The sequence below is a fragment of the Tachypleus tridentatus genome, chromosome 11 (genome assembly GCF_004210375.1).
Source record: "Tachypleus tridentatus isolate NWPU-2018 chromosome 11, ASM421037v1, whole genome shotgun sequence".
Classification (NCBI taxonomy): domain Eukaryota; kingdom Metazoa; phylum Arthropoda; class Merostomata; order Xiphosura; family Limulidae; genus Tachypleus; species Tachypleus tridentatus.
This window is the reverse complement of record NC_134835.1, coordinates 27,407,977-27,420,222: the sequence shown is the minus strand read 5'-3', so window position 1 is coordinate 27,420,222 and position 12,246 is coordinate 27,407,977. Positions and strand designations below refer to the sequence as shown.

Below are 12,246 nucleotides of genomic sequence, written 5' to 3'. Positions count from 1 at the left end.
TTTAGTTAAAGCTTGTATAAGCACAGCCTTTGCCACGACAGTTCCTAAAATGTTCTATAAAAATGTTAAGAATACTGTTCTCTGTTTATTATTGTTAAACGTTTTGGTTTCGAGGTTTGTGAGATATGCCTGGGTACGTACAGAATTACCAATTCTTTGACATATGGTTGGGCACGTATAGAATTCGCGAGTTTACAGATGTGGTTTGAGTACGTGTGGGGTTGGTAAGTTTATGAAATATGCCTGGATACATATGAAATTGATGAGTTAAGGAGAAACTTCTGAGTGTAATGGAGTTTATGAGCTTGGGAAGCACGCCTGGGTGCAAGTAGAGTTGATGCGTTTAGAAGGCATGCCTAGGTAGATACGGAGTTTGTAGGTTTATGAAACACTCCAAAGTATATACATATGGAGAAAGATGGCGTACATAGCTTTGTATTGAATTTTTGATTAAATTTGTACTACGTATTTATATTAATAATTAACAATTCCACACAAACTCTGGAAAGATGTATTGTGTTGAGATAAACTAAAATCCGAGTTCACATTAAGCCGGTGAACAGCTTTCAACAGAAGAGCAGACAGGTCTACATGTGTTATAAAAAACTGTAACAGTATATTTAGGTTATAAATATTGTTTTATAAATTATTAGAAACGTGTATTATAGTTACGTTAAATTTACAAAAACTGTATCTGTTATTCCAGGCCAACAACACATATTAAAAAAAATAATCAAGAAATGTCTTTAAACACCATGAAATTAATAATATTTTTGTTTGTTTTCACTCTTTCCATGCTGTTTACCATGACTCAAACAAGTGTTTGCTTGTATCACCCTTTCCATGCTGTTTACCACGACTCAAACAAGTGTTTGCTTGTATCACTCTTTCCATTCTGTTTACCATGACTCAAACAAGTGTTTGCTTGTGTCACTCTTTCCATGCTGTTTACCATGACTCAAACAAATGTTTACTTGTATCAATCTTTCCATTCTGTTTACCATGACTCAAACAAATGTTTGCTTGTATGACTCTTTCCATGCTATTTACCATGACTCAAACAAATGTTTGTTTGTCTCAATCTTTCCATTCTGTTTACCATGACTCAAACAAATGTTTGCTTGTATCACTCATTCCATGCTGTGTACCATGACTCTAACAAGTTTTTGCTTGTATCACTCTTTCCATGCTGCTTACCATGACTCAAACAAGTGTTTGCTTGTATCACCCTTTCCATGCTGTTTACCATGACTCAAACAAGTGTTTGCTTGTATCACTCTTTCCATGCTGTTTACCATGACTCAAACAAGTTTTTGCTTGTATCACTCTTTCCATGCTGTTTACCATGACTCAAACAAGTGTTTGCTTGTATCACCCTTTCCATGCTGTTTACCATGACTCAAACAAGAGTTTGCTTGTATCACTCTTTCCATGCTGTTTACCATGACTCAAACAAGTTTTTGCTTGTATCACTCTTTCCATGCTGTTTACCATGACTCAAACAAGTGTTAGCTTGTATCACCCTTTCCATGCTGTTTACCATGACTCAATCAAGTGTTTGCTTGTATCACTCTTTCCATGCTGCTTACCATGACTCAAACAAGTGTTTATTTAATTAAGATAGTACTAACATGGACTTACTCAATACGTGTGTATTTTTATTACAAATGGAACAGCAGTATACAGTAGCACCTCAAACGTTTAGAGGAATGAAAATCATTGGATATTTTAGATCAATACGTGATAACTGGCCATCTCGACCATGAGCACCACAAAAGGAAATAGTTTTGAGTTCTTTTTGTCTTGAGTAAAATGTAAGTAAGCATTACTAACCATCAGATAATATCTCTATATAATAATCCGTCGAATTACAGCCTTTAAAAACATATTTTATGTTTACAAAACGGAAATATTTGTATAGTGGTTCCGACAATAAACACGTGTTTTCTGACTGTACCAGTATATGTATCAATGTGTTCTATATTTCCTGTTCTCCATTTTCCCAAAGCTAATAAATGAGATATGAGAATAGATTCTAGACCTCAGAAAACTCATAAACTTGAGCGTACACTGCAGTGAGCAATTGTTCATAAGGACGAAACTCGGTGTTATGACAGTGTTACTTAACGCCACATCCACCTTATAACTTTTCATCATTTCTCAGCTCGCGTATCACTTTGAAATGCTCATTTGATGTGTACACGAATTCCGCCATACACAGCTATATTATGGCGCGCTTAGTTTTATATCTCAGATCGTATATTTCTGTAAGATATTGAGAGTATCAAGTTATAATTGTAATGTAAGGACGAAATGACGTGATCACGTTCTTTAACAGAATAAACTGACCGATAAATTACGTATAAAAGTGAAGAATGTTAACATAACCTTTAACATGTAATATTTTGGCCACTACGTACAAGTACCAGTGTTTTCATTATACATCATGAAATATGGGATTTAGCCTTTTTTTGTGTCGTGTTCAGAAATCTTAATTGGATAATTGTGTTCCACAAAGTAACAATAGTAATGTATCTCACAATTAAGGAGATGGTTAAGAAAACGGTCAACCTGAAGATGACCTAGGAAGGTCAAAACGTTGTTCTCTCCTTGTCAATAAAATTGTTAATATCCATACCAGCCGTTCTGAGATACATTTTTATTTCAAGTGGGTTTTTCATCGTCTAGAAGAATTGTAGTCTTTGCACAAATAAAGTCAGATGCTGTTCTCATCTCAAGCTAATGTTAGGACTGATCCGTTCCAATGTTCATATACACATACAAATGTTGTTATGATTATAATTTATATTATTAATATATTTGTGTAATACAGATTAGCAATTACATATATGTTATATTCTCATCACAAATAACTTATATTGAATGACGTCTCCTTTAATCGAAAGCTGTGCTATTTGTGTTTGTTCAAAATGTTACACAAATATGAAACATGCATTATGTATGATCTTTATGTTACCACTACTATTTCTTCTGGTTCTGTACGGACGACACGACATCTTGTTGAAAGCCATCTTAACGCTGAGTTTAGCAGACAAAACTCGGCTGGTGTATTCTGAAATATACAGAGGACTACAGGTTTAAAAGACGAAAGTCAACTGGTTTTACTGATAATGTATTTGTATACAGAACAACAGTACGATGGTGTTACTGATAATGTGTTTGTGTAAAATGTACAGCTTTAAAGATGAAAGTCGTTGACTGTATATTGTAATATACAGCGTATTGCAGCTTTTATAACGTTAACCAACTTCTTAATACAAATCAGAAATCCATTGTATTTTTGACGGCCTTCTTCATTCTTTGATAAGCATTGAGGTAAATATTGAAAAGTTACAGCATTATTCTGGTTAAGTGTAACTTCTGGGTTTTACTACCATATCAGTGCATTTCAAAACCTAGGTTTTATTGTTAATGTGCTTTTTATACAGAATAACAATACGATAGTGTTTCTGATAATGTGTTCGTGCACAGAATAACAATACGATGGTGTTATTGTTAATGTATTTATATATAGAACACCAATACGATGGTGTTCTGTTAATGTGTTTGTATACAGAACAACAATACAATGGTGTTCTATTAATGTGTTTGTATACAGAACAACAATACGATAGTGTTCTATTAATGTGTTTGTATACAGAATAACAATACGATAGTGTTCTATTAATGTGTTTGTATACAGAACAACAATACGATGGTGTTCTGTTAATGTGTTTGTATACAGAACAACAATACGATGGTGTTCTGTTAATGTGTTTGTATACATAACATCAATACGATGGTGTTATTGATTATGTGTTTGTATACAGAACAACAATACGATGATGCTACTGATAATGTGTTTGTATACAGAACAACAATACGATGGTGTTCTGTTAATGTGTTTGTATACATAACATCAATACGATGGTGTTACTGATAATGTGTTTGTATACAGAACAACAATACAATGATGCTACTGATAATGTGTTTGTATACAGAACAACAATACGATGGTGTTCTGTTAATGTGTTTGTATACAGAACAACAATACGATGGTGTTCTGTTAATGTGTTTGTATACATAACATCAATACGATGGTGTTACTGATAATGTGTTTGTATACAGAACAACAATACGATGGTGTTCTGTTAATGTGTTTGTATACAGAACAACAATACAATGATGCTACTGATAATGTGTTTGTATACAGAACAACAATACGATGATGTTACTTATAATGTTTTTATATACAGAAAAACTTGTCCATCTCTTTCCATCTTGTTTCCTTTCAGTCTCAGCTCAGATAACATTAGGTACAGATAAGTTTCTAAATTTAACAACTTCTACTTGTCTGTCATAGGTATAGTTTCATGTAGTTTCTTCTGATTTGCGGTTTATAAAATAAATGTATCAGTTTTCACACATTATTATATATTTTACCCTTTTACTTATTTTTACGTGAGCAGCTTCGGTCAACTAGACAAACATATATCACTAATAACAAGAGCACATTACATGTTTATATGATTTACCACACATATACAGATAGTTCCAGATTCCAGTTCTGCATGCATTTATTTGTACATTTTTCTGTAGATATGTTCTGTTCCTTGTACAACAATACGTTTTATACCTAAAAACATCCGGTAAGTTCTTAGCCAAAATATTATTTATGTATTTTATAAACATATCAACAGCATTTGTTTTCCTACATGTCGGTGTCATAATAAAAGCACATTTCTATTACGACAATTAATACAAATGAAGAACTATACTAGAAGCATTACTTAAGTAGCCACCAGAGGACACTGAGCCACAGTTTGGATACTATTATTCTCACAAGCAATGATTGAAATATAAAAACACGTCATCACAGAACCAATGTATACTTTAGCTGTTATCCTGCGTTTCATATAATTATGTTTTTACGTGATCTTTTAGGCTGTCACTTTTATTTAGATAATTATATTTTCCTACATCGATATCTAATTATTTCAGCGAAGTTTAACAAATACAACGATCATCTGAGAAGACGTGAAAATAATTTAAGGTTGTTTGAAGTGTTACATTTCACATAAAGACTTTCAGTAGTTACACACCTTATTACTGGCCATCCTAGTTTCAAGTACAAAGTTTTCCTATTTGACATACTTGTACTAATGTATAAGAAATTTACATCTTAATAATACCACAATTCCTTGAGAGTTTTACACGTAAAAGTAAATTAACAATAGAAACGCGTATGATTGTTGTCTGGGATTTCAAACAATGAAATCGAATTTTCGTTATTTTGCATCATTGAAGTGCAAAGTAGTTGTTAGAACCTCCTTACATGAAGTAATCCTTAGTTATATTTATAACACAAGGCCCGGGATGGCCAGGTGGGTTAAGGCGTTCGACTCGTAATCCGAGGGTCGCGGGTTCGAATCCCGGTTGCACCAAATATGCTCGCCATATCAGCCGTGGGGGCTATATAATGTGACGGTCAATCCCATTATTCGTTGCTAAAAGAGTAGCCCAACAGTTGGCGGTGGGTGGTGATGGCTAGCTACCTTACCTCTAGTCTTACACGGCTAGCGCAGATAGCCCTCGTGTAGCTTTACGCGAAATTCAAAAAACAAACAATTTATAACAAACACCCACGTAGGTTTTAGATATTAAAATCTGTTTGAATTAACGCTATCAGAAGCTACTAATATACTTATAACATTGTTAAACGGATAATGTATATTCAATATTAGCTCATTATATTTGTTTTAGTTTGAACTTAAGTTACCTGAATTTTCTTCAATATTTGACTTTCTATTTGTTCTCTTTCAGCACATCTAAACCTGGTAGTTTTAATGAACATATGATGGCATTCCATTATTTCTTGAATATATTTACGAAGTTAAAAAAGTGTCGTTCAAAAGTGTCATGTTAAAATCTAAGAGAAAGTGACATTATTCAGAAGTCTCGGTCACGTTGGTCATTCCGTGCGTTCATATGTCTTCTATTTGTTCTTCGGGTTTATCGGAAGTCGCAAGATGTATCTTAGAACTTAGGCTTTTGAATTAATAAATCTTGTATTCTCTGAAAATTCTGACACGAGATACACTTATCGCCCGTTGTAGAAAACGGACAACAAAAACAGTAATAAAAAATGTCAGTTTGCCTGTATTGGTAAACAGTCGTAATGTGTTCCTCCCTTAAGCCATTACAGTATTTACTTGTGACCTAAACGAAAACAGCAGACGATATATAAGTTAATTAGAAGGTTGAATAACGAACTTATCCCTCCTTATCGTTGCATACCTTACATTTCTCTATACAATTAATTACTCTAGACTTCACTTGTCGCAGTAGAGTCTCAGATTAAGGGAATATACGGTGATTCAACGATTTAGTAAACTGTCGTATTCCGCAAGATCGGTAAACAGGCTGGAATTTTATCGTGCTGAAACTGTTGGTTTAAATCCTTATTAAATTCTTCCTTGTTACAAGTTCACTTCCTAAAATGCATTCTATTTCCTGCCTATACTTTGTGTAACCTGACTCGGCTTATACCAATATTCTTACATAGATGCGAACGTTTACATTTGTATATAAGAATTTATCTGTGGGTGCGATCGTCGGCGGAAATTACAAGACTGGAATAAAAAAAATCACGTGAAGTTTACGAATTTTCTGATAGTATATTTAAGGTTTAAAAACCGGAAACAGATATTTATTGCTATTTCTTAAGCATATTAAGTTGTTTTTGTTTTTTTTAAATGGGTATTTTTCTTGTACAAACGTTAAATATATGAGTTATTTTTTAATAACTTCGAGTGTGTGTTTTCTGTTTTCGCTAAACTAACCTTGAAGGCTTTTTGACAACATTGTATATATTTTGATTATTAATAATATACGTTTTCCTTTTAAGTTCATAATTTCTGTAATTATGAATTGCTTCTTAATATAAGTTATCACTCAAATTAGGCTTGAGTGGAAATGCATGTATAAAATTAGGTATAATTCCTTGCCTCTGTTTTGACGAGGTAACTTATTACCCCAAAACAAAGTGGTATCTACTCTATCGATACGCAGGCGTTTATAAATTACTTTAATATAATTTTCAAAACTTTTATAACGTACATTACAAAAGTCTAGTGTTACCTTCCCCGTATAAGATTATTTTATCAACTACTTAAGTTGTTTAAATGATTGTTAATGTTAATAACCAACAATAATTTTAGTGATTTATACTTTTGAATGCATTGTTATATGACGTAATACCAAGTATTCTAAATTATCCAATTACTGATCGCCTAGATAAATCTTATTGGTTAGAAATTGAAATGAATCACACTGTTTGTTCATGTAAAATTCTCACTGATATAATTAAATGCCAATAAGCTCATTGTTTACTTTGTTGTAAAACTGTTAATAGAGGTAAGCTGCCTATAAGACTACATGTAACAGATATGGCCATCTTGGATGTATAAAGATATGGTTAAAGTTTCTATAACCTTTAAATAATTTACTTTTCTTGAACTCGCATATATGACTACAGATAGTTTTTATCCTGGTCCTGTTAATTGTGTAGCGTCGGTCACTAATGCAAAGATTTCCTTCTGCTGAGATGAATCCAGTGACTTTGTTTCCATTAGAATTTTCGAGAAGCACAAGTTTCTCCAGGGTGACACTTGTTATTTCAAATAACATTACTGTGTCTTGAGTGTACCAAGTTTCTCCAGGGTGACACTTGTTATTTCAAATAACATTACTGTGTCTTGAGTGTACCAAGTTTCTCCAGGGCGACACTTGTTATTTCAAATAACATTACTGTGTTTTGAGTGTACCATTAAATACCATCCTTATATCGTTACACAATAAGGCTGATAGAACTATTGTTGACTGTAATAAGTGATATGCACTTTATCGACGCTGTTTCATTTATTTTATCAATCAGAACGTTTCGTCTAAGTAAACGACGTCAATCTATTTCGGTTCACAGTTCTATAGTATCTCTAACGTAGTATTTTTTAAAGTATACAGCGAGATAATTGAAGTCTCTTGGGTTGGTATTAACGACAAAACAAAACATTGACTGCCTATTTGTTTTCTCGAATATTCACTTTTAAACGCAATTAAGAGGGATAAATTACAAAACGCACTCTAAAAAAAACCATTAATTTTATTAGGATTAAATTATTCAACATGTGATATAGGTATTCTCAATCCACATAAAAACTGTTTCATCGTTTAGGATAATGATGGTATATATAACACTGCGTATTCTCCCTAGTTTTCACATCTGAAACGTGTGTAACACTGTGTGCTTCATTTTATACAATCTGTAGTTGTGTATGTTAGGTTTAAATTGTCTATGTATTCAGTAAACTTCGGTTTATTTTTGAGTAAATATAAACCACACGTATTCGAATCAAACGTTGACATTCGAGAGAAACTTATTATACGTGTAACTCTTATTTCAGTTCCATTAATTGTTGTTTTTTTGGGGGAGGGGGCGGTAATCCGTATTTATGAATAACTTTTGAACCTCAGAAAAGGAAAGCATTTGTCATAACAAGGGGTAGTTCATAATAAGATATAAATGTAAGTTTTAACTGATTAATGTATTGAGCTTTAATCTATAAATCACTGGAGTTAAAACCGCTGAAACTAAATACAGAACGTATTGTGATTTAGAATGGTTTAAAATCAGGTATTCTCTCTGTTTCATAATAACCATGTTCTTACCCGATAGGAGAAACTGACCATTGTTGTGTAAGTTATTTCAAACTGTCGTTTTTAAAACTACGCAGAGCAAATACCTTTAACTAATAGTATCCACGTTAAGATATAAAATAAAACAACAATAACAAGTCAGTCTCAGGTTACTTACAATAGAAGTGTACTGGTGGGTCAAAACTATCTATATTCACGCAAAAAAAAACACTGTTTCACTTTTGTAACCCGATAATCATGTTGTTATAATACGGTGTTTTTTTGTTTTTTTATGTATAAGATAATAAAAACATCCATAAATTACCCATAACCTGTAAGCTGTGGACAGTTAAGAACTTTGTCTTGTAATAGTATTAGCATGCCAAACAGTTATTGTTCAGCTTATCAAAAGAATAAACATAGATTTACAATCATTACCTATTAGGCAATGTTCACGAAACTTCAGCTGACATCTGGGACTTTTAGAAACTTTCGGCAGCAATTTTTTGCCTTTACCCAGAACTACACAGTTTGGAGTTATATCCGAAACACGAATTTTCTATCTTTGAGTTTGGTTGTACCATTCATCGAATTATTAGCGTCTTTCTCTCGCTGAACAGTTATTTCGTAAACACACGCGCACAGATACATGTGCGCATTTGCCGCAGTTTGTTATTGGTTACTTAAACTTGTCATATAACTGATATTAAAACCAAAATTCACTATATATTCATTTAATATAGGAGTTTCTGATGATTTTAAAGCGCCTGTTTTCACTCTAAACGTGCATCTAATTACAAAGTTTTATATTATATTCTCGTCAGTTGTATATGAATTACTATCAAAGTATTTAGTCTTTAGGTTTACAACTTAACAAAATAAAGAGACATTTCAAATTTAGAAATGTATATTATAAGTGCTAGTGTGTTTAAAATGCTTGCTGTATTTCTATCTATAAAGTAACTGAAATCTTGTATGTATAGTGGAGTATCGCTGATGTTCCCTAACTGGTGGTTTTAGATTTGGAAATCAACGAACATGTGTCCTTGAAGCAAACACGGTTTGAAACTTTTAAGGCAGATTAACCGTACAACTGTTCAACAACAGGAAAAAAAAAAAGTTATTTATTTTAATTATATTACGAATTAAAAATTACTGGTCTATAAAATAGAACAGATAAAGTGCCACCTGGTTGTTGTTTAGCCTACGGTGAGACGTTTTCTGTTTTTTGTTCTAGCTTATTATTTATATATACACATTAACATGCGAGGCTTTGCTGTTCAAATAGGTGATAATTGTTTCGAAAGTGATGTAGTTTTAAAGTATAGACTGTTTGTTGCTTGAGGTTTAAACTTTCTTTTAATGACACGATCAGGCTATTCGCTTTATCGTGTAATCTGTAATGAGAAAACAGTAATGAGGCTTAATCTATTTGGAATGTTTACACGTTACGTTAGATACCAGTTAATAGTTGCTTTGATATCAGACCCGACGGGGTTAACCTGGATCTATTGAGCTGCGGCACTGATAAAACTAGAACCGGTGTATTCCCGGGTAACAAAGAAGTCTTAACTACGATAAGGCTTTCGGGAAAAAATACTAAAGATTTCATGTATTTGATAAACTTTGAATATTGTTATTTATCGAGCACGTTTATTTGTTGACAGGTGGCTTCTTCGAGACTTGAGCTGACGTGTTTTGTGGATTTTCTCTGACACGTCAAATACACATACTCTGTGGTTTATCTTCTTCTCTACTGTATTAATTTTATCAGAATTTGCTAAAACCATTTCGTATATCACATGTTATTCACATGCAAGCTGCAATAGACTACTAGGTTATGTGCTTTTTGTAGTAGTTTGCAAGAAAGTGGCCCGGCATGGCCAAGTGTGTTAAGGCGTTTGACTCGTAATCAGAGGGTCACGGGTTCGAATCCCCGTCGCACCAAACATGCTCGCCTTTTCAGCCGTCGGGGCGTTATAATATTACGGTCAATCCCACTATTCATTGGTAAAATAGTAGCCCAAGCGTTGGCGGTGGGTGGTGATGACTAGCTGCCTTCCCTCTAGTCTTACACTGCTAAATTAGGGACGGCTAGCACAGATCGCCCTCGTGTAGGTTTGCGCGAAATTCAAAACAAACAATACAAGAAAGTTGACGATGGATAATTTTTAAGCCGAAACTGCAACTACACGAAACGCGACAAAAGGTGTATTTCTTTCTGTACTAGTTATTAACAAAACTTATCAGACATTGAAAAAGAGAACGAAAACCTCATGGATATATAATGATCGGCTCTCGCTAAAATTAAAAGTCTTGCGAGTTTCGAAACGACTTTTCTTCAAAACAAAACTCTAATAATTCAGTTTTAAGATCAATAATTTTCGAATTTATTACCTTAAAGTCAGTAGATAATGTAAGACTTTGAACTATAAAATTAAAGTCAGTAGATAATGTAAGACCTTGAACTATAAATCATGGTTTCATTTCTCAATCATATTCTTCTTGAACATAATATCCGAGAAGATCTGTAGGTAGCATGCAAGAGTAAAACTGAAAAAAGATCTTTGATGAAGGTAATTCGGTTTACTACATAATAAGAGTTTTATTTTCTGGGATTTTCTTTTCCATTTCAAGAGCAAAAAACAAGAGGGAAAAATGAGAAGAAATTACGATATATCAAACTTTCTTGATAAAGGAGAAAAATAAATCTAACTTACAGGTCTGGAGATTTTAATTGAAGATCTTTGAGAAGCCGCATTATGAAGACATCTGGCTTACAGGTGATAAATCGGAATTCCATCAAGCTTCTGGCCATTGGTGTGCAGTTTAAAGGCTACTGGATGTGGTATAATTTATACTGATGGAGACAAGTTTATGCAGTAATAATATCACACTTAAAATAGGAATTCAACGCCATTCGCTGTTATGAGAGGACAAGCACAAAGAAGTCTAAAGGAACAGCTTTCAACCTTCGACGCCCCTCCCCAGAATTACTTTCAGAACCTAGTGAGTGCCCTCTGTGTGCTAGCTATCTATTACGGAAACAAACACGCAACTTGCCATTCATTTATAAAGACGGAACCAGTCAAACTTCTTGATCTTGTTGTTTAATATTGATAATTATATCTCACCTGGTTAGTTGTTAAAGAACCTACTGTGAGGGCTGTCACACTATCAAGGAGTAGAAGCTCAATCGCACGAGCATTTGACTGCCCTGACCATCACTTGATTATTATCAGTGACGTCACTGGAATCGTGTCTTTGTTACTGTCGTCAGCAAACTTTCGAAAGGTAAAGTTACATATTTTGCTCTGTCGTCAGTGGCGTATTGTCTTATGTATATTTTTTTTACATTAGACCTGTTTTTTTTATCCCAGCTGTACTTCTATATAACTGAAGCCCTTATTGCTATCACATAGAATCTTTGAAACACGAAATGATAACTTATCCAATAAGATCTTCTAGTTACTTTTACAGAAGATATAGCATCAGTTACGAAATAATTTTTTACCAGTGTCTACAAGTAAGAAAATTTATAACAGAATTCAT

General features: G+C 33.4%; 1 long non-coding RNA gene across 1 annotated transcript in view; it reads right to left on the bottom strand.

Moving 5' to 3' along the window:
- The window catches only part of LOC143231815 (uncharacterized), a 41,035-nt gene extending 29,201 nt beyond the window's left edge, over positions 1-11,834 (bottom strand). Inside the window, exon 1 of the long non-coding RNA XR_013017215.1 lies at positions 11,415-11,834. This is a non-coding gene — a long non-coding RNA (uncharacterized LOC143231815). The remainder of the gene's footprint in view (positions 1-11,414) is intronic.
- Between the last annotated feature and the right edge of the window lie 412 nt (positions 11,835-12,246).